We start from the raw sequence: 24,018 nt of genomic DNA, 5'->3' as shown, positions 1-24,018 counted from the left end.
GAATTGGTCAGAATTCATAATATCCTTAGAAGGGAAATCCAGGCAAGAAAACCCCAGATGGAGCTCAGAAGAGGCTGAGCTGATATGGGGGAAGCCGCCCAGTTCGCCTGTTCTTCTGGGGATTTCCCCACCCAGACCAACGAAAAGAATCCTTCTACCGGTGGCGGAGACAACATTTCCTATTTTCCTTTTTCCTAATTTGGTGGAGAAGAGGCAAATAGATATGGATTCCATCGAAATGCTCTCACCAGTGATAGATATCCCCTATTTTGTTTCGCTCCCGTTTGGGTTGTTAGCGTGGCAGCAATTAAACTTGACAAAATAGTGATTAAAAAACAATGAGAAGCAAATGTACCAGCATAGCAGCGCGCATCTAGACCATTCCGAAAATGATCTCTTAAGTGTTGGAAATCTGCTTTATTTTCCTACCGCAGGAATGAGTTTCAAAAAACAGCACTTAGAAAGGGCAATTTGCCACCAGCATTCCCTGGCCCCAACAAACAGTATTTCTTTCTAATGGACTCTCCCCCTCCAAATTTTAGCTGCAGTTTCCAAATCAGATTCATTACACAAAGGAGCGAAGGAAGGCCACAAAATGCCCAGAAATCGAGCCTTTTCCTGCCACTTTTAATGATGAAAAAAAAAAAAACCAAAAACAAACCAAACCAACAAACAAATGAAACTTATCAACAGTAACTTTGCTTCTGGGGTTTCCAGGGCACCAGCTGCTGGGCTGTCCTGGTCTAGAAGGTCACGGCCACCACGGAGCTGGGAGGGCTAGCTGTGATCAACCCCAGAGTCAGCTGTTGCTGCCTTGTCAACAGGATCTTTATAACATCTGGCTGCTTTCATAGGACTGAACTGTGTGACTCACAGTGAACCTTTTGGAGAGAGGAATTAACGGCACAGGACATTTTCAGCTGTGGGGTTTCTGTTTGTTTTGTGCAATCCTGATGCAGATCTGGCTTCAGCGAAGCCACGGTCACGTCTTTCTCACTCTCTTTCTGATGTGCAAGCAGCTTTCTGGGTCTAATTATAGATGGAGTCTGCATCCTTGATCAATAGTTCTGAGTGTCCTCCTGCTTTAAGAGCTGTTTAGTTCTTGCTGATGGGCTGGCATTTCAACCTCCAGCTCTGCGCAGGAGTTTTCAGACTCTTCAAGCCCATCAGCAAAACCCCGGTGTCTCCCAGAGCGCCCTTTGAACTTTGCAGAGCTCGGATCAACCCTCCCCTCGGGAAGTTCCATCTGCGGGGAGGCCTAAGGAGGCTTCGGGCCAGCCTGATAATGGCGAGAAGACCCACCACGACAGGGGCCTAGGGTTCAAAGCGTGGTGACAGCCAGAACCTGGAACAGCATCAAAGAAGGTCCCCTCTGTGGAGGCTCCTCAAAGGAGGGGCACAGGAGATATGCTGGCAGCGGGGATTCGACCTTGGGAGCAAGGCAGTAATCCATGGGCTCATTCTCAGTGATCTCTGGTAGAGCCATCATTAGGCTGGCGTTGGAGGCCCAGAGAGGCCCTCTGTTTGTCAGCTTCCTGTTTAATAAAGAGAGATGCACAGCACCGGCTTGGTGGGGAAACGAAGAGGCAGAGCACAGTTTGACCTGCAGGGCACAGAAAGCCGCAGAGCAGAGAGGTGCTTAATAAGAGGGTTTTCCTGGATGGGAATGAGTTTTCTGAGCGCGGCCCCGATGGAGTTCTCTGGATCACTCTCCGTCCTTTGCCAGGCTGGGAAAGCTAACCTAGGCATGCAGATGAGTACCCAGTGGAGGAAGGCAGGGGACTCGGCGGTGGGGGGGGAGGGGTGACAAAGGCTCCAAGCAAGATTCACCTTGTTGCTCCAGAATTCAGCACATTAGGGAGAGCCCTGCAGCTCCCCTCTACCTGGGCACTTCTCCAGACCTGTGGTCCTTCCCAGGGCAGACCTGGGCACGGGGTGGGGAGGAGAGGGGAAGTACATGGAGGGACCACTTGAAAAGCAGCCAGCGTGGGTAACGCTCCCACGGCTGCCAATCCTGGGCCTGCCTGTTCCTATGGAAACAGGCGCCAAGAGAGGCGCTTGCTGCTGGGAGCTGAGTCCCGGGCGGCTGTGAGGCGCAGCTGCTGGCTGCCCGCTGGGACCTGGAAGTGCCCTTTCCCAAAACCATCCCTGCTGGCTCTGAGTCGGAGGGGTCTCCTGGCATCCGCTGAGCTCGGAGCCGGCATGGAGGAGGAGAGGGAGGAGAAGGAGGGGAGCGAATAAAAATATTTACACTTAACAAACACTTTGATGTTTGAAGACTGTGTGTACAAATGAGGGCTGGGAACATCTTTGGTGAGGGGTTGGCGTTTCCAAGCAAGTCTCTTCTCACACGCACACACACACACACACACACACACACACATACACACACATCTCATGCTCTCTTTTTCTCTTGACGGGTTTGTGTTATTACTGGAGCAGAATGCAGAGCTGGCTTGGGAAGGGTGTGCGCGGTGTTGGACAAGCACCCAGCAGGGTGGCCACACCTGCGCGCCTTGGTGGGTCTCCTCTGCAGCCCCAAGGAAGCCTGGGGTGGCTGGTCGGAGGGTGCAGGAGGCAGCTGGAGCCTCCTGGCCGGAGGAGGCCTGCCGGGAAGGCTGCTCGTTGCAGGCGCTGTGCGGTTGGGGGCAGCGGGGCTGGGGAGGCCTGTGTGCCAAGCCCCGTGACTGTGAAGAGAGAGCCCTCAGGCCTGGCACTCTGCTGCTCACGCGGGCACCAAGCCCTTGTCAGGAGAAGCGGTAAAGACTTGGGTTGGGGATGACTTTTATTCTCACAGATCCAGAGAACTGGAAAGGGGGTTTCCTGTAGACACCTGTGATGCGCTCCAGAAGAGGGAGGAGGGGTGAGGAACAAGCCAGCCAGCCGTGCTTTCTCTCCCTGATCGGCCATTTCCTGGCTGTGTGACCTTGGGATTGTCACTTAACCCTCCTGATCCTCAATTTCTTCATTTTAGATTTTTTTAAAAAATTATTTATTTTTGGCTGCATTGGGTCTTCGTTGCTGCGCGCGGGCTTTTCTCTAGTAGCGGCGAGCGGGGGCTACTCTGTTGCGGTGTGCAGGCTTCTCACTGCGGCTGCTTCTCTTGTTGCGGAGCACGGGCTCTAGGTGCGCGTGGGCTTCAGTAGTTGCGGCACGCGGGCTCTAGAGTGCAGGCTCAGTAGTTGTGGCGCACGGGCTTAGTTGCTCCGCGGCATGTGGGATCTTCCCAGACCAGGGATCGAACCCGTGTCCCCTGCATTGGCAGGCAGATTCTTAACCACTGCGCCACCAGGGAAGTCCCTCAATTTCTTAAGTGGCAGGTAATAATAATAATAACTCCCTCTTGGTGTTATTGTGTGGATTAAATACTTTAGAACATACAGAATTCATAGTATTTGCTCAATACATGTCAGTGAGTATTATGTTCACTCAACAGATGATGATGGGGCAGGTACGATGTGCAGGGAACTGGGTTAAGTCTGTGCAGGATATGACAGGGGCTCTGAGGCTGGGTCCATCCAGAATTAATAATATTTATTTTAAGCTAACCCTGCCGTCTAGGACTTAATTCCTTTATCAGGCTTCATCCTGCCATACTTCCAAACATTCTTAGGAGAAGGAATCTGTCCTGAGTCTTCCAAGCCCAGGCAACATGCTCCAAGGGCTCAGAAGAGAAAGACATCACTTCTAAGTTGGGGAAGAAGGGATGCTTTCATGGTGATGGTAACATCTTGTTTTAGATTGGCTTTCCCTTGAAGAGATCCTGAGACTAGGATTTGTATGTATGCACTTTGCTTGGGAGGAGATCTCAGGCAACACCAGTAGAGAAGTGGGGAAATCAGACAGGGGAGAGGAGAAAGCCAATACAGAGTATATTAATGAACAACTGAGACTCAGTCCCACTGGGCACTGCTGGAAGATGGTGTGGAAACGCTCTTGGGGTTATTACACTGAGGGTGAGGAAACCAGAATATCCACTGACTCCACACACTCCTTGGAGAGCTGCTTTGGGGAGTGTTAACTCCCTGGCACCCCCAAACTGCCCTGCACAGTTGCTGAGCACCGCCCCCCTGCCCCACACACACATTAGAGAATGCCCTCTGGCTGAGAGAGGCTGGTAGTTGCTGTAAGAAGCCATGGGAGCATATGAGGACATATGGGCAGGACACTATCAATGTCAGTCATTGATATGAATTGATTTTCTCTTTTAGTTTTTTATTATGGAAAAGATCAGACATGTATAAAGTTAACAGAATGGTATAATAACAGCCCCCCACCCCATGTACCCATGCCTAGCTTCTACAGTTATCAACATTCTTTCCTTCTTGTTTCATGTCTACTTCTGAACTGGTTTTTCTACGCTGGAGGAAACATGGTAAGAAAAGGAGGGCAGAGACAGCTGACCAAAGGCACAGGGATGTGAAAGCAAGAAATAGGCGTGCAGTGCTCTTTGACTTGGGTGTCACGGGCAAGATGGAGAGATGGAGTTTGAGTGGAAAGATGGACCGGGGTCAGCCTTGGCTAGCAGGCTAAGGAGGACACGGAGAGACATTCTCTTGGAAGTTGTTGTGTAGGTAAGTAACCCCATTATCTAACTTGAGTGTCCTAGTTGCAGACCGTAAGAGAAGGATTCAAGGACAAGTCGTTATTTGGAAGGTGGTTTCAGGAAACACCAGCAGGGGAGTAGAGAAGTGAGACAGGGAAGGGAAGGCTGAAATAAAGGGTGTTATTAAGCAAGTCCCCACTGTGGGCCACTGGTGCTTAATCCCAGTGGGACATCTGGGAGATGGTTTGGGACACACAGCTCATACTTATCTCAACTGAGGGATGGGGAGCTGGGGCATTTATCTACTTGCTCCTCTTCCATCATTGCTTGAGGGCTGTTTTCTGAAGTACTAATTCTTTGGCCCTTCCAACTTGTGGTTCTGGAAAAAACGCTCAGGATCAGAGATACAGATACTGGCAATTGGAAGTCTGCCGGAACACACCAAACTGGAAAGTCTGGAAGAAAATGAAAGGGCACCGACAGCCTGTCCTCCACTGAAGTTAAAGGGAGCCAGGGAGTGAGATGGATCGGGGCAGGAGACTCAGAGGAAAGGAACACACAAGAAGGCTTTGGCTGTGGTCCAGGTAGGAAGTGATGGAGGTCTGAGCTGGGAGTGTGGGGAGGAAGAAGAGGTGACAGATGGGGGAGAGAGAGATTGGGGAAATATCGTCCACAGAATTCGGCCACGTGCATGTACGCACGTGGGAGGCAAATTACCAGAGATCGATTCTAAACAACGCTCAACCGTAGTAGCTACATTTTTAAACTTCTGGTAAAGCAATCACATTCATCAACAGTCCTGCTGGGTCTCTCTCGACTCCAGCAGCTCAGCCAGACCCTTAAAGACTCAGAAGTAGAAGACGATGTGCCCGAGGGGCTGGCATCTTCTTAGGTATGGCCACAGGCCTGGCTCATTCCAGATTGTTTCAAGCCAAGCTGTGGCTAGGTGGGGTAGTGAGAGCAGCGCTGGGTGAGCACATCCAAAAGCAGGTCCTTTGCTCTGCCACTGTGTGACCTGGAGCAAGTCACTGAGCCTCAGTTTCTTCAGCTCTAAAATGGGGAAGAGTGTATGTGCCCTCCCCCAGCACAAAATAGTTCTTGTGAGGATCCAAGACGTTTATGTGTGAGTTTGGCTTTTTTGAATGTTCTGGCAACCAGTTTTCTCTTCAACACCTTCGAACCAAGGAGTTCTGAGGCCGCCACGGCCCCCCGCTCTACCTCTGCCCACCTAGTGGCTTTGCCTGTACATCTTTGCTATTCTATTACTGCTAACAAAACCTGAGTTTCTCAGTGTCAGCGCCCCGCTCATATTCCTCCAGCTTTTCAGTGGATCCGCATATCGGTACGTGAGAGCTTCCTCGTCCCCACCCCAGCCCCAGAAGGCAGCTCTGACTGTGGAGCCGGCTAGAAAGGCCCCGTGTGGTGGGCTGAATAATGGCTCCCAAAGTCTCCACATCCTAGTCCCTGGAACCTGTGATTATGGTACCTTATGGTAAAAGGGACTTTGCAGATGTCATTAAAGTTAGGGATCTTGCCAGGGGGAGGACTATCCTGGATTATCCAGGTGGGTCCTTGTAAGAGGGAGGCAGGAGGGTCAGAGTCAGAGAATGTGATGTGATGACGGAAGCAGAGGATGAGAAGTGACAAGACTAGCATAGATCAGAGTAATGCGGGGTCACGAGCCAAGGAATGTGGCCAACCTCTAGAAGCTGGAAAGGGCAAGGCAACAGAGTCTCCTGTAGAGTTCCAAGAGAAGCACAGATCTGCTGACCCATTGTGGACTTCTGACTTCCAGCGGATAATAAATTTGTGTTGCTTGAAGCCACAAAGTTTGAGGTAATTTGTTACAACAGCAAAATCTGTTATAGTAGCAATAGGGATGCATTCAGGAATTCACACTGCCCCAGGAGCAACCCTCAACCAATGCCTAATGGAAGTTGGCGGATAAATACCCCAACTCCCTCATCCTTTAGGTAAGTTTACTTGGAGGCACCTGTTATACACCACTTCTCAGTTTCCCTGTGGAATTAAGCTCTTGTCACTACTGCAATAGCTGCCTCATTAATGCACTCTTTATTGCCTTCTTTCTTTCCTTGTATCGCTTTAGTACTTCCCTACCCAAGATCCTGGGATCCCTTCCCAAATAAATCACTTGAACCTTTGTGTCACGAATCCAATCTAAGGCAGCTCACAGAGAGGGCCTCCTATGGACCGGGCTCCGTGTTAGCTACATTTAATCCTCCCAACCCTGGGAAGTGGAATGCGTTCCCATTTTTCAGATTAGGAAGCTATGCTCAGAATCTGGGCTGAGTCCCACAGCTGGGACTTGGCTCAGTCCAGGTTTGAAAGCAAGGGTGCCTGAATCAAAAGCTGGTCCCCATTAGTGGGAAAGCTGACAAGAGGGTCCACAAACTCCTAACCCTCAAGGGAGCCCACATCAGGGATTCTTGTCTTCTGCCATTGACCACCTTACCTTTTGGTGGTCGCCTTGGGCCAGCTCCCCCCGTAGTTTTATTGTCTCATCAAACTGTCACACTTGGTATTCGCACCTGTACTGGTTTGCCAGGGCTGCTATAACAAAGTGCCACAAACTGGCTACTTTAAAACAACAGAAATGTATTTTCTCACAGGTCCGGAAGATGGAAGTCTGAAATCCACCAGTTGGGAGGATTGGTTCCTTCTGGAGGCTCTGAGGGAGAATCCCTTCCAGGCCTCTCTTCAAGCTTCCAGTGACTGTTGGCGATCTTTGGTTTTCCTTGGCTTGTGGACGCATCCCTCCAATCTCTGCCTCCGTCTTTATGTCATCCTCTCCCCTGTGTGTTGTGTCTCCTTCTCTTTCCTTTCTTTTTCTTTTTATTGAAGTACAGTTGATTTACAATATTATATTAGTTTCAGATGTACAGCACTGTGATTCAGTCTTTTTACAGATTATACTCCATTAAAAGTTATTACAAGATTATGGCTATAATTTCCTGTGCTCTACAATATGTCCTTGTGCCCTTCTTTCCTAAGGACACATGTCATTGGATTTAGGGGCCACCCTAATCCAGGATGATCTCATCTTGCGATCCTTAACTTGATTAGGTCTGTAAAGACCTTTTTTCCAAATAAGATCACATTCACAGGTTCTGAATGGACTCATCTTTTGTGGAGGGTAGAGCACCATTCAATCCACTACAGTCTTTGATGTTGGCCCCTTTGAGCTTGGACTGAGGCTGATGGAGAAAATGCTTGCAGGTTGACGGGAGAGAAGCGGTTCTCCTGAAAGGTTTAATTCTACCAAAGGGGGCACCAGCAGGCTGCTCTGGCGCCCGCCAGGTCAGAGTTGGGCCTGGGGTGAGGAGGAGGGCGCGCTCCCTCCCACTTCACAGAGCCCGGTGTGGGATGGAGACATCAGAGCTGAGCTACCAAGTTAGGACATTAAACTGCACATTTCACCTTGAGCGCCAAAGACAACAGCTAAGAGATTCCAATGTGAGACCAAAATGCAGATATTTTCAAAGGAAATATCAAAGACCCAGTTAAAGGACTTCAGACCCGGAGGAGGATATAAAAGGGGGAAAAGAGGGGGCACTGGGTGTTCTGCTGGCAGATTTCTTTGGTCTCTTGCTGGAAACCCCAGTCCCCGCCAAAAAAAAAGACAGTAAAGATGTACAGGTAGGGCTGGGGGGAGGGAGGGTGTTAAACAAGAGCCTAGAAAGAATGACGTAAGCGCTCCACTTGGAGAGCCTTGAGATCGCGATACTTGACCCCAGCCGTGATCTGGGAGCTGTGGACTGGCGTCCCACACATGTCAACCTTCCTACCCCGGTGGGGTGCACATCAGTGGTGGGTGAATCACAGGCAGTGGGCGCCCAACCTGGCTAGGGATGCTGGCTTGGTCCAGATGCATCTCTAAGAGGGATTCAGTTAAGAGGGCTGCAGCAGTGTCCTTGGTCCTTCCAGATAACCCCTTAGCACTCATCCCTTATAAGCCTAGAGTGTTCTACCTGAAAGCACTCTCTCCACTTAGAAATATGCTTGGGTCCTGGCTGGGTGGTCCCAAAGTTCTAGGGAGCTAATGGCCCTTGGGGGCAGGGCTCAACTTGTACCAGGTGGGAGTTATGAGCCCCCCGCCCCCCGCTGCCCCCAGTTTCCTTCCCTTGGGTGGGACACCCTGATGTGTGTTCTACACCATCTCCAGTTGTCCGCAGCAGCGACCTGTTCAGAGCACAACCTGGACTTGCTGCCCTCCCCTTCCTGGGATATCTCGTGGGGTCCCCTCCCTAATAAATGACTTGCATCAGGGTCCTTGTTCCTGAGTCTGCTGCGGGAACCCAAACTAAGGTCACGGCTTCTGTCAGAGGGTGAGGGGACCACTAGCACATGTCTGTGTGGGACGGGTGCCACTGAGGGCAGCAGGAGTGTCCGCCCAAAGAGATGCACCGTGCCTGGTCACAGGAGATGCTGTTGGAGTCTTCAGAGGGCCAAGAAAGGCTCCCATGGAAGAGCCCTCCCTTCCCATGGAGGAACCAGTGGCTTTGAGCATTGGGCAGCCCCAGGAGCGCATCTTCCACGAGTGCTGTTAAGTAAGAACCTTCTCACTAGTAAGAACCTGCTGTATAAAAAAATAAATAAATAAAAATAAAATAAAATTCAAAAAACCCCAAAAACCCTGCACCCCTTTCTTCTCCTTCCTCCCCCATCCTGGAGAAGACCTGAATTTCCAAGACAGGGCTGCCTGACTTGGGCTCCTCTGACCTTGCTGCCGAATTTCAGACTTGCCCCTTTCTGCACCGGGTGGCGTTTCAAAAAAAAACATAAGTCCTCTCATCCCTCCTTCCCAATCCTGGGAGACACAGAATATCCCACCTTTCATCACTGCCTGAAACGCAAGATTTTTCTTTCCTGGATTCGAAAGTGTTTCCCTCCCAGGAAGGCCTGATGCGCCTTCCAGAGAGCCCTTCCCTCTTCCTTTGACCTTCTGGAAGCCTTCCACCCACCACCGGCTCCTGATGAATTAAACGAAAGGAGACCAATTCGGGATTCTACAAGAAGAAAGTCAAATGGTCCAAATCGTGCAGGGAGGCGCCCGCCGGGCTGCTGGGAAGAAGCCAGGAGGAGATTTCGGGCTTGCGCCTTCCAGCCTCTTCCTGCAACTCAGGCGAGGGGGCTCAGAAGGCCAGTTTCCTGGAGTCCCCTGGAGCCCCTTTGGAGGATGTGGATGCAGGAGAAGGAACAGACAGGGCAAGGAGGGAAGGGAGAATCGGGCCTCACCTGGTGGTAATTGCATTTAGCCCAGGGCAAGCTAAATGGAAAAGCCTAGAACACACCCTCCCTGGCACTGACTTCAAGGTTGGCAGTAAAGCGTCCCTGCCCCAAACCTAGCGGCTCAGAGAGCTCCTTGCAGGTCAGGCTGAGGCGTGCTGTTGTCCTTCAGCGGCCCAGCCAAGCCTGTGAGGAGGACTCAGGGCCAGTCAGGCCGATGGATCGAGGGTTGGCCTCGGCTAGGTTTGGTTTTCTATATAAATCAGCCCAGAGACACATCACACCTTGCAGAGGGTATCGTTCTGGGAACCCGAGCAGAAAGAGCCCACCACAGTTTGCTTACCGGTTTGGCTTTTTCTGGGGTCTGCTGGGGGACCACGGATGATTTACTCTCCATCTTTTGTTTGACTATCTTTTTGGTTTAACGTGAGTAATGGTATCATTCGAGCTAATGAGAGCTGGTATTCAAACTCAGCATTCCAGAACTGCCTCTTCCTGAGTGTGGTCTCTGAGAAGGACACCTTGGGAGACGTTTGCCTTACTGCCAGGAGGCTATCATCTCTCAAAAATGCTTTGGGGACACATCTCGTGGGCGTGCCTTTGGGACCTGTGCCATGTGCTTTCACGTGGCTTCAGTGATGGCAGATCTTGGTTCCGAGGGCCACTCTTTGGTGATCAGGTGGGAGAGAGGGTGGCCCACATGTGGAATCCGGGTCTGCCGGGCTTGTGGTGCTCTTCCCAGGAGATATTAGTGGGATCGGGGAATGAGTGAACCGTTTCCAGGATTCACAATGAGGTGTGATGAATCACCACAGCTGGATGACCTTGACTTTCTTGCTTGGCCAGTCGACGGCCCTGGAAGGTGTTTTCAGAAAGCAGCTTAGTGATTATGTCACCCCTCTGGCACGTCCCCAGAGTTCATAGTGCTGATACCCATTGCCAGAGGGAGTGCCACGTTTCAGAGGGAGCCGACTTTCCAGATTCCTCGACGGTTGGGACCGTTATTCTGTGACTCTGGGCACCTCGCCAAGGCTTACTCTGCTCTGATTCTCTAGCTCCGAGCACAGTGTGCGTGGCACATGACATGGCAGAGATATGGGTGCAAGTCCTTTGCTGGGGAAGAGATCCCAGGGTGCACAGTGAGGGGGTGCGGAAGTGAGCCAGGGAAGGGAGGAAAGCGAGTGAAATGCACGCTGAGGGGTGGGTGGGCGACAGGCTCAGTGCTGCTGGGCACCTTTTGGAAAACTGCGAGGAACATGCCCCAGGCTGCCCTCCACAGAGGGGCCAGGAAGCTGCAGTCCTTCTGTACCAACTCTTGCCCCCATCCCATTGCTTGAGGGTTGTCCCTTGGGTGTTGCCTCCCATCAATTCCAGGCTGCCTGCCATGTGGACTGATCACACTTCTGCCACCAGAGAAAGCCTGAAGGCAGAGAAATGAATGTCGAAGATAGGAAGCCCTTGGAGTGTCTGGGACTATCCACCCTGCAGGGGCTGATTCGGAGGCTTTTGTCATTTACTTTCCCAGAGGTTCTCCAGGGGGACTGAGCCCTAGTTGCCTACAGGGGTGTATTTGTCAGGGTTCTCCAGAGAAACAGAACCAGTAAGATAGCTCTCTCAATATAGACACAGAGATAGATTTATTATAAGAAATTGACTCACGTGATTATATAGGCTGAGAAGTCCCAAGATCTTCAGTCAGCAAGCCAGACCCAGGAGAGTTCAGATTGTGAGTTCCAGTCTGAAAACTGGCAGGCTGGTGGTCCAGAAAGAGCCAGTATTTCAATTCAAGTTCAAAGGTAGGAAAAGACCAATGTCCCAGCTCAAACAGGCAGGAGGAGTTCCCACTTACTCAGACTTTTTGTTCTATCAGGCCTTCAACTGATTGGATGAGGCCCACCCACAGAGGGGAGGGCAATCTGCTTTACTCAGTCCACAGGTTCAAATGTCAACCTCACCCAGACACACCCTCAGAGATATACTCAGAATAATGTTTGACCAGATATCTGGGTACCTGATGGCTCAGTCAAGTTGGCACATATAATGAACCATCATAAGGGGTAATCTCCTCTTATTGGCCTCCCTCTTTTTGATCTCACTCTCCCTGCTCCCTCACTATAGTCCCTGGGATCATCTCTCAAATAAATGATCTGCATCCAAATCTCAGGCTCTGCTTTTGGGGGGAACCAAACTATGACTCAAGGCAAAGTATGACAAGAGGCCTTTAAATAGCCTGCTAAGGAATGATCAGAGAGGGGGAAAGAAGACTATGGGAAGATCTTGGAAATCTTTGAGGAGGTGTAATTTGATCTGGGTTTGGGAAGAATGTAGGAATTTGACAGGCAGCGAGGATGGGAAGGGCAGTCCAGGGAGAGTAGATAGTTTGGGCAAAGAGAGAGATGGAGGAAATACAAAATAGACTTAGGGAATGGCGAGAAGAAAAGTGGGGAGCAGGGCACATGGATAAAGCTGGGAAGGGGAGGAGAGGCTGTAGGAGATAAGAGTGGGAAAAAGGTCAAAGCCAAATTGTGCTGGGCGTCGCATGCCAAGGTAAGAAGTTTTCACTTTATTCTGCAAATGTATTCACTTCGTCCTGCAAATATATCGAACACTGGGTCTAGGTGACTGCAGGGGGTGGGGCACCGAGGCTGGAGCAGGATGAAACCTACTCTCTTACTGTTGGCTGGTGTTCCTGGAGAAGAGGGAGAGAGGGCAGCTCGTTTGTTTACACCTGACACACTGCTTCTGTTTGCACTACCCCTTTTTCTGAGGATTTCTAGCCATTTTCTCCCTTCAACAGGATGGGGTCCTGGGTAAAACTGTGATGAAAGCTAGGTTTTTCTGTGGGATACCTTTTCCTTTTCTATTCCTTCCTCGAAACTCTCTGCCTATCCTTTGCCATAACTTCCTCCCTCCATGCAGTGTCCTCATGTTCTCTTTCTCCCTCCTTTCCATGCAATGTACTTTTAGGGTAGTTTCTAATACATTCATTTATACTAAAGTGTAAACGACTGATAAGAAACCAATGTATTAATGTACATCAGGGAACAGCATAATTACAACATAAAAGGGGACAAGTCCCTTGTTTGGCTTGAGCCGTAAGAATCAAGCTAACTGTGGAATTTAAGTACAGAATGAGCTGAATAGTTTGTTGGGCTTCCCTAACCCCATGGAACTGCACACAGGCGGTGCCCTTCCTGCCTCCTGGCAGGAGCTGTGGGACCGGTCTCCCTGCCAGGCTGATGGTGACTTGCTGTCAGTGCTGGTTCCCACCCGCTGGGGTTGGAGACATCTTCACTGAACTTCCTGCCTGAGTCCTCACTGGAGAAAGGAATTGCTGGAGTGAGACAAAAAGCCAGACTCCTGTTCTGTTCTTCAGCTCTTTGGGTCTTTCCACATGTCCTGCAGACTGCCTCCCCTTTTCTCTTATGTGAGCTTCTTAATAGGATGCTGTCCCCCTCTTCCAGGAGCCGAGCATGATATCCTGGGCCACCTGGAGCCCCAAGGAGCCCGGGCTCAGACCCGCCTCCCTGCGCTTAACCACGGCCCAGCATAATCCCGCTTCCCCGCCGAGGACTGATTGGCCATGACAACTGCCTGGGCTTAGGCAAGACTTTTTATAATGAAAAAGAGGAAAAAAATTTTTAAAAAGGTGCAAACACTGCCTTGAGTCTGAAATTACCGGCAAAGTCACCTTTTTCAATGCTCACAGACACACAATGCACTCTGCCTCTGCTCTCAGCAAACCATATGCTGCCGCTGCTGCTGGCCGCGTCCTGGGGGATGGCTTTTTTCCCCTTCAGCAAGCCTCCAGAAATGTCATAGAAATTTATATGCTTATTCACAGAGCCGATAAAGCAGAAAACCGGCATTTCAGCTATTTTTGTTTTGCTTTGCAGATGGAGAGTAAGAGGCATAAATCTCTCTCTCGTTGGACTCCGTGGCCTGCCACTCTCTGTTTTGCAGCAGACACTGCTTAGCCCGTAGGGGCGATTCTCTGGGGTTTGGGACCCACCCCTCCCATGCCACCACCCCTCCCATGCCACCACCCCTCCCATGCCACCACCCGTGTAGAAGAGCTGACTGAGGGAAGGAACAAAACCCAAGCAATGTTTACTATCCCTTGGCGTACAGAACGCCAAAGGGCCCATCACCCTGGGTGTTCAATGGGGATTAACCTGGAGGAGAAGAGCCCACAGTGGCAGGATGCTGCCCTTGTGATGTCTACCCCTGTACACGTGCGTTGGGGACATCCTGTGACCGGTCCTAGTCTACCTACAGATCCTTGGTGGCAAGGCTCCAAAATCAATGGTGTTTCAATTATTACCGTTGGGCAACCATTTATCCTGAAACTTTACAGCTCTTCTTTGCTCATGGTTCTCTAGGCCGGGAAATCAGGAAAGGCTTGGCTGAGCAGTTCTCACTTGGAGTCTCTCATGCTGTTACATTCAGATGCCAGTTGGGAGTCATCTGAAGGCTGGACGGGGCTGGACATCCAAACTGGCGCACCCACAGGGCTGGCATTGACTCGGGATGTCAGCCTGGAGCTCAGCTGACACTGTGGGAGTGGGCACCTCCATGAGGACCCTCCGGCATAGCAGTCTCAGGGCGGTTGGACTTCTTGCATGGCAGTCGGCATCCCCCAGAGTGAGCATTCTGAGAGCCAGGTGGAAGCCACATGGACTTTTCTGACCTGCCCTTGGATGTCATGCAATGTCACTTCTGCTCCATTCTCTGGGCTACGGCGAGTCACTGAGGTCAGTGCAGGTTCAAAAGGAGAGGACATAGACCCTACCTTCTGACCCAGGGGGTCACAGGAGGGCTCTGAACAGAGGAAGGACATGTTTGACTTCGATTTAAGGATCCCTTGGGACTTCCCTGGGGGTCCAGTGGTTAAGATTCCACGCTCCCAATGCAGGGGGCCCGGGTTCGATCCCTGGTCGGGGAACTAGATCCCGCATGCATGCCTCAACTAAGAGCCCACATGCCACAACTAAAGATCTCACATGCCGCAGCTAAAGGATCCCGTATGCCGCAACGAAGATCCCGCGTGCCGCAACTAAGACCCGGCGCAGCCAAATAAATTTTTTTTTAAAAAAAGGATCCCTGGGCTTCCCTGCTGGCGCAGTGGTTGAGAGTCTGCCTGCCAATGCAGGGGACACGGGTTCGAGTCCTGGTCTGGGAAGATCCCACATGCCGCGGAGCAGCTAGGCCCATGAGCCACAGTTGCTGAGCCTGTGCGTCTGGAGCCTGTGCTCCGCAGCGGGAGAGGCCGCGACAGTGAGAGGCCTGCGCACCACGATGAAGAGTGGCCCCCGCTTGTCACAACTAGAGAAAGCCCTCGCACAGAAACGAAGACCGAACACAGCCATAAAAAAATAAATATATAAAATTAATTAATTAATTAATAAAAGCAATCTTTAAAAAAAAAAAAAAAAGGATCCCTCGGTCTGCCTGTTTGCTCCCGAACCAGCTCTGAACCCCACAGGAACTTTGCTGTGAGTAAAAAAGGAGGGGGCACCAGGAGGAACTTCTGCACCGTCACTAACCGCTGAAATCCCCTTTGGTGAGGACAGACCTACACCCTCATGGCTGATGCTCACATAGATAATTTCTGACAAGGTGGGCTTCCAGGGTCAGTAAATTCCTACCATGCCAGGCATCCTAAAAATGACTTGAGGACACAATATCCCCATTTAAGGAAGAGCAGGGGAAAGGGCAGAAGTGGGTAATTCCACCTCAAGCCGCATTCATGGAACAAGCATGATCGCCTATTGGCTCTACATCTCGCTCAAAACAGCCCAAATCTGACCACTTCTCCCTATCTCTGCTTCCACCTCCCTGGTCTGAGACACCCTCATCTGTCACTCGGATTGTTACTGGCCTCCCTGCTGCTCCCTGTGACCTCTACAGTCTGTTTCCCACACAGAGCCTTAAACCTGAGTCAGACATGTCCCTCCCCTGCTCAGAGCCCTCTTGTGACATTACCTCTCTCTCAGAGTAAGAACTAGAGGAGTCCTTACAATGCCCTGCAAGGCCCTCTGGGATGTGACCCCCTTGTGACCGCCTTGGTCTCACCTCTTCTGTGTCGCCCCCTCATCCTTTCTGTTCCAGCCACACTGGGATCTTTTTTTTTTTTAATTTTTATTGGAAATCGGGGGGAGGAGGCAGGAAAAAGCATAAATGAAAGAACATTGGCTATATGTTAAAAATGTGATATTGGCTGATGGATAAGTGGGAGTTCGTTGTATGATTCTATTGCTGTGCTTATTTGGAATTTCTAAGTTACAAAATGAAAGTGAAGATTCTTTTGAAGGAAGCTTAATTTTTAAAAAGAAGCACATCATTTGATGAAAATATTCAAGAATCTTAAAAAAGGATGCACTTTTTTTCTTTTAAATATTTGTGTTTAAAAGAAAGTCCTTCTTCCAAAGTCTCAGAACATAAATCTTGATTAAAGCTTGATTTTCTAGGTAATTTGCTAACTTTGGAAATAAGATTTTATAAAGACTGCAAAAGTATTCTTTATTATGTTGTGAAATTTGGTCATAATCCTTTTTTTAAAATTTTTTTATTTTTTATTTGTTAACATCTTTATTGGAGTATAATTGCTTTACAATGGTGTGTTAGTTTCTGCTTTATAACAAAGTGAGTCAGTTATACATGTACATATGTTCCCATATCTCTTCCCTCTTGCGTCTCCCTCCCTCCCACCCTCCCTATCCCACCCCTCTAGGTGGTCACAAAGCACCGAGCTGATCTCCCTGTGCTATGCGGCTGCTTCCCACTAGCTATCTATTTTACGTTTGGTAGTGTATATATGTCCATGCCACTCTCTCACTTTGTCCCAGCTTACCCTTCCCCCTCCCGTAACCTCAAGTCCATTCTCTAGTAGGTCTGTGTCTTTATTCCCGTCTTGCCCCTAGGTTCTTCATGACCCTTTTTTCTTTTTTTTTTCTTCTTAGATTCCATATATATGTGTTAGCATACGGTATTTGTTTTTCTCTTTCTGACTTACTTCACTCTGTACGACAGACTCTAGGTCCATCCACCTCACTACAAATAACTCAATTTCATTCCTTTTTATGGCTGAGTAATATTCCATTGTATATATGTGCCACATCTTCTTTATCCAGTCATACTCTTTAGAATCATCTTTTCTGAGGAGATAACGATTAAAAGGCAACCTAAGCAAAACAAAACAAAACAAAACAAAAATTTTATTGGAGTCTAGTTGATTTCCAATGTTGTGTGAGTTTCAGGTGTATAGCAAAGTGATTCAGTTATACATATACATATATCCACTCTTTATTAGATTCTTTTCCCATATAGGTCATTACAGAGTATTGAGTAGAGTTCCCTGTGCTATACAGTAGGTCCTTATTAGTTATCTATTTTATATATAGTAGTGTGTGTATGTCAATCCCAATCTCCCAATTTATCCCTTCCCCCACCTTTCCTGCCTGATAACCATAAGTTTGTTTTTTACATCTGTGACTCTATTTCTGTTTTGTAAATAAGTTCATTTGTACCATTTTTTTTTTAGATTTCACATATAAGCAATATCATATGATGTTTGCCTTTGACTTACTTCGCTCAGTATGACAATCTCTAGGTTCATCCATGTTGCTGCAAATGGCATTATTTTGTTCTTTTTTTATGGCTGAGTAATATTCCATTGTATATATGTGCCACATCTTCTTTATCCATTCATCTGTCGATAGACATTTAGGTTGCTTCCATGTCCTGGCTATTGTAAATAGTGCTGCAGTGAACACTGGGGTGCATGTACACACTAGGATCCTTATGCGTCTTGAACAAACCAGCTGTGCTCCTGCCTCAGGTCCTTTGCACTGGATTGTTCCTTCTGCTTGGAATGCTTTTACCTCAGATATCTACATGGCTCACTCTCTTGCTTCCCTCAGGTCTCTGCTCCAATGCTACCCCATCAGAGAGCTCTCCTCAACCATTCGACTTAAAATCTCAGGCCTGCCTTACCTCTTTCCCTCTTTCCCATGCCCTGCTTTAATTTTCTCCATAGCACTTATGGCCCCTTGACAGATATTTGTTGGTTTGTTTGTTTACTGTCTAGCTCCTCCACTGGAATGTAGGCTTTGGGAGAGCAGGGGCTGCAACTGGTTTGTTCGCTACTGCTGTCCCAGTGTCTACAATGGGGCCTTGCACTTAGTAGGTGATCAATAAATATTGAATAATATGGGCAGATTCCAGTCTAGTCATAACTCTTGAGGCAAGAGATACAATAGCACCTTAATTCATTTAGACCAGGGAGCAGCCAACTTTTTCTACAAAGGACCAGATAGTAAATTTTAGGTTTTGCGGGCCATACAATCTCCATCGCAACTACTAAACTCTGCCATTGTAGCATAAAAGCAGCCATCATTAACATTGAAACAGATGGGCATGGTTGTGTTCCAATAAAATTTTATTAATAAAAACAGGTGATAGGGCTTCCCTGGTGGCGCAGCTGTTGCGGGTCCGTCTGCCAATGCAGGCGACGCGGGTTCGAGCCCTGGTCCGGGAGGATCCCACATGTTGCGGAGCAACTAGGCCCGTGCGCCACGGTTGCTGGGCCTGCGCTCTGGAGCCTGCAAGCCACAACTACTGAGCCCGTGTGCTACAACTACTGAAGCCTGCATGCCCGGAGCCTGTGCTCCGCAACAAGAGAGGCCACCGCGATGAGAGGCCCGTGCACCGCAACAGGGAGTGGCCCCCACTCGCCGCAACTAGAGAAAGCCTGCGCAGCAACGAAGACCCAACACAGCCAAAAATAAATAAATAAAATAAATAAATGTATTAAAAAAAAAAAAAAGAAACAGGCGACAGGCCAGATTCAGCCCACAAGCCATAGTTTGCCAACCCCTGGTTTAGTGACCAAAATGCCCTCTAAAGTCAAAATTGTGGTTTCTGCTTTCTGGTTCAGGCATTTGAAGCTCAGAGAAGTTGAGTGGCTGGTCTGAGGTCACGCAGCACGCTGGAGGCAAAGGGGGGAAGGGAACCCAGGTCTCCTGATTTTTACTCAGGGCTCAGTTTACTCCAGCTGCCTCCCTGTGGGCCACTTGGAGAAGGCCAGAGGGAATGCTAACTCAGCTCAGCTGAGAGGCTTCCATTAGCCTCATAGGAAGCTCATATTAAGTGCTAATTGCATTAGGTGCTAAATGCACACAGTGTTAGGCGTGGGTGTCACTGGCCCTAAATTGCTATGAAGAGTTGGGGTGGGGAAGGAGAGGCTGAAGGACTGGGACAGAGGCCAGGGGCCAAGAAATCAGGGTTGTTGCAGCTTGGGTCTAGGAAGCTTAGGAAGCAGACTCTGAGATGGAGTTTAAAGTATAGGACAATAAAACTAAGGAGGGCCGTTGAGATCGACCCCTGTGGAAGGGAAGTGAAGAAGGCAGGAGTGGGCAGAAGGAGAAGTTGATGTGCAATGCAGGCCCCCAAACAGCCTCAGCTGATGCCCCAGGGAGCTCTGGAGCTAAGGGATGGCCCTTCGGAGGGGTCCTCAGTTGGGCTGAGATGGCCAGGCCTCCCTATCCCCGCACTGATCAGTCATTGATGGAGGCTACATTGGGAAGAAGCATGACCTTAGGTGAAACACCCGCCCCCAGAAGGCTGACAGTCAAAGGCTATTTGCTGACACCACTTCCATCAGCTGGGGCACCAAGTCCTTCCTTCCTGAAAAGGGCTCTGGTCAGTATACCCTGGCACCCATCGCAGGGGCTAAGAGAGAGAAAATGCAGAAGTGCTGATGGGAAATTGGAAGGGACAGTAAAATAACCCACACAAGCCAAAGCCAGGGCCATGGTAATTCACAGCCTGTGCATCTGGAATAGAATTGCTCTACCCTCACTTTACCTGTTAGGATTAGGTTTGGCAATGAGTGATAGAAAATCCAAAATCACAGTGGCTTTAACACAGTAGAAGTAGATTTCTGTCAGTGAAGCTGGAGTTACACAGTCCAAGGCTGTTCAGTTAGTTTCACAAAGTTGTGAGAGACTCAGGATTCTTCCATCTTTTTGATCTACCCTCTTTAGCACATGGGTGCACTTCATGGTTCAAGATGGCTGCGAAAGTGCCAGCCATTACCTCTGTAGTCCAGCAACCAACAGGAAGGGGGGAGAGACGAAGAAGGCATGGCTTTTGCATTTAAGGACACCTCCTGGAAGCCACACAGGGCACCTTAATCCCATTGACCAACAAACTTAGTCACATGGCCAGGTCTAACTGCAAAGGATTCTGGGAAATGTAGTTTTTATTCCAGATGACCTTTTTTCCCAAGCACAACTCAGGAAAAAGTGGAGAACAGCTATTGGGAGGATGTACACAGTGTCTGCTTCAAGCTGACAAATTCTTCATCTCTAAAGATCATCTCTCAGGGAAACCTTCAAGACCCCTTACACCCAATGTCCTGCCCTGGGTACAGTTGATGCCCCATACTCTATAATTCCTCAGCACTTTCACTGGGATTTATGTGTTTTTGTATCGGGATTGTGAACTCCCTGAGGGTGGGGACCTTGTACTATTCATCTCCTCCCCCCAGCATGCAGCACTGAGCCAGCTCGTGCATAGTAGGTGCTCCATAAATGCTTGTTGAGCAAATTCCCGGAAAAACCTCACATGAACCTTAGGAATATGTAGCATTTCACATCTCTATTCATTCCACAATAACTGTATTTTTAAAAGTGTTAACTAATAAGTTTCATCAAACTTGATACACTGCTAAGGAGTCCCAAGGAACCCTTGCAGTTTGAAAAAACAAAATGACAGGTGAGTTTTCTCAAAACTCAGCTACACTGAATTATGGCTGGAGTGCTGTTGTGAACCACAAGTTTCATCTGCAGCCTTGTCACCTGAATCAAACAGGCCTTGGTGAAAGCCTCCAACAATGCCACTGGGTCCTGTGGGAGGTAAGGGATTGAACCAACCTACCTTCAAACCTGTCCCCAGAAGCGCCCCCCCCCCCCCGCCACAGGTCACGTTCTTCATGTAGCAGACACTGTCGTTGCCTCGTCCGGATCCCCTCTACCTGGCTGGTGCACCTGCCCATCGGCCGGGGTCAGTGTTGGCTGTCATCAGCTCACAGCTGCCTCCTTCTCGAAGAACTGCTCTCAGTCAATGGGATCCCCTTTCCCCAGCAGTACCTGGGAGGTTACCCGCTACCCAGGGGTCAGGGAGAGGCACAGCCAACGACCAGTACAAAAGCCTGGACTCTTTGCTTTAAGGGGAGGGGACAACTCTGTGGTGACTTTCCTGTACCTGAGCTCCCTGTGGGATCAGGGCGAAGTACGGTGCCCAATCTGTCCCAGTTTTCTTGGGACTCTCAATTTTCGGTCTGGAAGTCCACATCCCGGGAAACCCTCCTTCCTGGCCAAACCGGGACAGTTAATTGCCCTCGCCCGCAACTAAGCCCATATCTCTGTTTCGCTGGTTGCCCTGCTTCCCTCACTCCTGTACGAGTTTCTCTGGAGAGCCCACCCTCAGTACATCATGTGCACGAGCATCACCCCACCCCATCCCCGCCCCTTTTCCCCACCCCCGCCCCTTTTCTGGTGTTCCTGCCCCTCTGAGTGCCGGCCAGTTCTCACAAGGGCTTTTGGCTGCGGGCAGGGGCTCCGATCCTCACCGAAGGCGTTCACAGCTGAACTTAGCTTTCTGGTTTTCTGGTGACTCATCTTGCTGCTGTTCTTTTCAGACTTTCAATTTGTAGTTGCCCCCATGTTCCAGCGTCTGGGGCCCCCTTTACATTCTCCACCCTGGGTGGGTGCTGTGCATTTGGCTGTCTCTCCCACTATTGCCCTTTGATCTAAAACCAAGGCCACTGCTGGTTTCTAGAAGATCAGGCCCTTTTCCTTTGGAGAGGTGGCACGGTGTGGAGTGAAGTGCAGGCTGGCTTCTAGCCCTGGCCCGGGGCAAATCTGTGAACCTCTCTGTGCCAAGTTTCCTGATCCCAGAAAGATGGCTCATTGGGTTCTTGGGGAGAGACCATGAAGTACTTGCATCGTGACTGGCCCAGACCCGGCACTCAACAGAGTCACTTCCTCTGGTCGCAGTTTCCTCGCCGGTAAGACAAGGTGGCTGGCTTGGATGTTCTCTAAGGCCGCATCGCTTCCACACATCTACCTTCCATTCTGGGTGGGCTGCAAGAGGGGACTGCTGCCTCGGCTTCTTTGCTTGCTCAGCCTTGCAGCTCGCCCCTACCTGTTGGAGCTTCCAAGACTTTTCCTGTGGGCCAGATCGTCCTCTCCTTTCTCCTGGGCTGGGCTCTTGCAGAATCCCTAACATGTCCTCTATCCCCAGGCTTTTCTCCTGCATATCTTCTTAAAATATCACTCTGCTTATCGACTCCCCTCTTTAAGAACTTTCAATGGTTCCCAATTAGTACAACTCAAAGCCCAAATGTATTGGTGAGATGCTAAAGGCTCTCCGTCTGGTAGCAAGCTCCAGGTGTGGCCCCCTCGCACAGGTCGTGCCATGACCTCACCTATCACCTCTTTGAACCTTTCCTGGTGAGAGGTCGAATGGGACGTTAAGAAGGATGCTCAGTTCTGTGAAGTTTGATCCTGCCCCCAGGGCAGAATACGTGGCGCCCAGCTGCTAGAGAGAAGCAGCCCTCTGCCCCCTTTCATCAGCAACTTGCTCACTTTTTTGATACTCAGCCCAGAGGGAGGTCCAAGAAGTGGGATTCATGCTATCTGCAAACGCCCAAAGGAGCTAGGTCTAGAATCGGGGAATGAAACGGAATGGAAACTTGCAAAGTCCTTGGAGGGTTTTTTTTTTTTTTAGGTCTGGTTCTGCGGCAGGGAGGCGGGGGTGAGGGAAGGGATGGGGTGTCCCCGAGGAGCCGCGGGAGGAATGGAGGGCTAAGTGGAGGCGGTCACCTCAGGGAACAGGCGACACTGCGATGAATAGAGACGGGCTGGCTCCGCGTGTCAGGAGCACAGACGGGTTAAACGCGGGGTTAACAGCGACTGAGTCACCATTTCACCTCCCCTAGGAGAGGAAGACTCAGTGTGCCACTTCAGCCATGAAGAAAAAGCCATTTTGATGGTTGGATGTGAGCCACGCCGTACATCAGCAGCTGGCCCGGGAGCGACGCTGTGCCTGTGTGTGGCGGTCAGTCCTCCTGGGGTGGGGAAGTGATAATAGAGGGCTGTCTGCAGGCTCGTCAGCAACTCCCCCCTCTGCCCGCAGTCAAGCTTCAGAATCTGTTGAGGTTGCAGAAGGAGCAGGGGGGGCTTGCCTCCTCCCTGGAGCCGTCCTTCCCTGTCTGGGGAGCTGGACACATGGGGAACGACAGCTGAACAGAAGACATGGCTGTGCTTTATTCATCGCTGGGCAGATTGATCCTGGCCTGAGGTGGCTTTTCCCAGGTTGTGGGTCGTGGGCAGCCTTTACCATTGGACCTTGACTCAGTCACTTCTGGGCAGAGCCGCCATGGCACACAGCTTTAGGGAAAGCAGATCTCATAAAAATACGACGTGAACGATGTCCCCAAGTGCAACATGGCAGCCCTGCCCACTGGTAACCTGTTCCTTTGGGCACGTTTTCTACGCAGGAAAGGCATCACTTTTACCTTTAAGGAGTCAGTTGGTCTTGGGGTCCTGCCCTGGTCTAGCTTGTACACAATTATGAAACAGGAGAAGTTGCCAGCTTCTTCCCCTCCCGGCTTGTCCCCACTATGGTGGAAGGGTACGACTGATTGATAGTGTAGGTTCCACCCATTGTCTACTATGCAGATATAACAAGAGTCCAAAGGGGTACTTTACATTAGGCCCACAGAAAGAAGACAGTTTGCCCTCTGAAATACGAAGTATATATATTTCAATTAACAGAGGAATAACTGCATACATCAAATTCAGAGTAATCAACAGTGCATTGTGCTGTGTAGTCCCAACTGCTCTTCTTAGTAATGATCTTCATTACTACGGTCCCTACCCCCCTCCACACACACAACCCAGGGAAGTCTCTTTGCTAGATCTTCTTCTTCCAGGTTTCCCAGAGAGCCACTGAGAAGGACCATGACACCTTGTCCCATCTCTGAGGGCCTTGATTGATTAGTGATGTCTGCCAGTGGCTTGGCAGGGAGATTGGGGGCACATGTGCTGCGTAAGTGCCATCGCTCCCTTGAAAGGCTGTGTAGGCCAGGCTTGCTCACTTGCTTCAGCCCATGTTCAAAGGCCGCTCTAGACCAGGCATTTGTGGGTGATGTCTAA

The 24,018-nt window shown here is 50.0% G+C and overlaps 1 long non-coding RNA gene across 1 annotated transcript; it reads right to left on the bottom strand.

The window, feature by feature from the left end:
- Nucleotides 1-1,902: 1,902 nt before the first annotated feature.
- Nucleotides 1,903-20,746, bottom strand: LOC309620862. The gene is made up of 3 exons (XR_014239708.1): nucleotides 11,453-20,746; nucleotides 10,137-10,648; nucleotides 1,903-9,140 (listed from the first exon to the last, which is right to left on the bottom strand). It is a non-coding gene; the product is annotated as an uncharacterized lncRNA (long non-coding RNA).
- Between the last annotated feature and the right edge of the window lie 3,272 nt (nucleotides 20,747-24,018).

The sequence above is a fragment of the Balaenoptera borealis genome, assembly GCF_965194805.1.
Source record: "Balaenoptera borealis genome assembly, chromosome: X".
Classification (NCBI taxonomy): Eukaryota; Metazoa; Chordata; class Mammalia; order Artiodactyla; family Balaenopteridae; genus Balaenoptera; species Balaenoptera borealis.
This window is presented reverse-complemented; position numbering and strand designations above follow the sequence as displayed.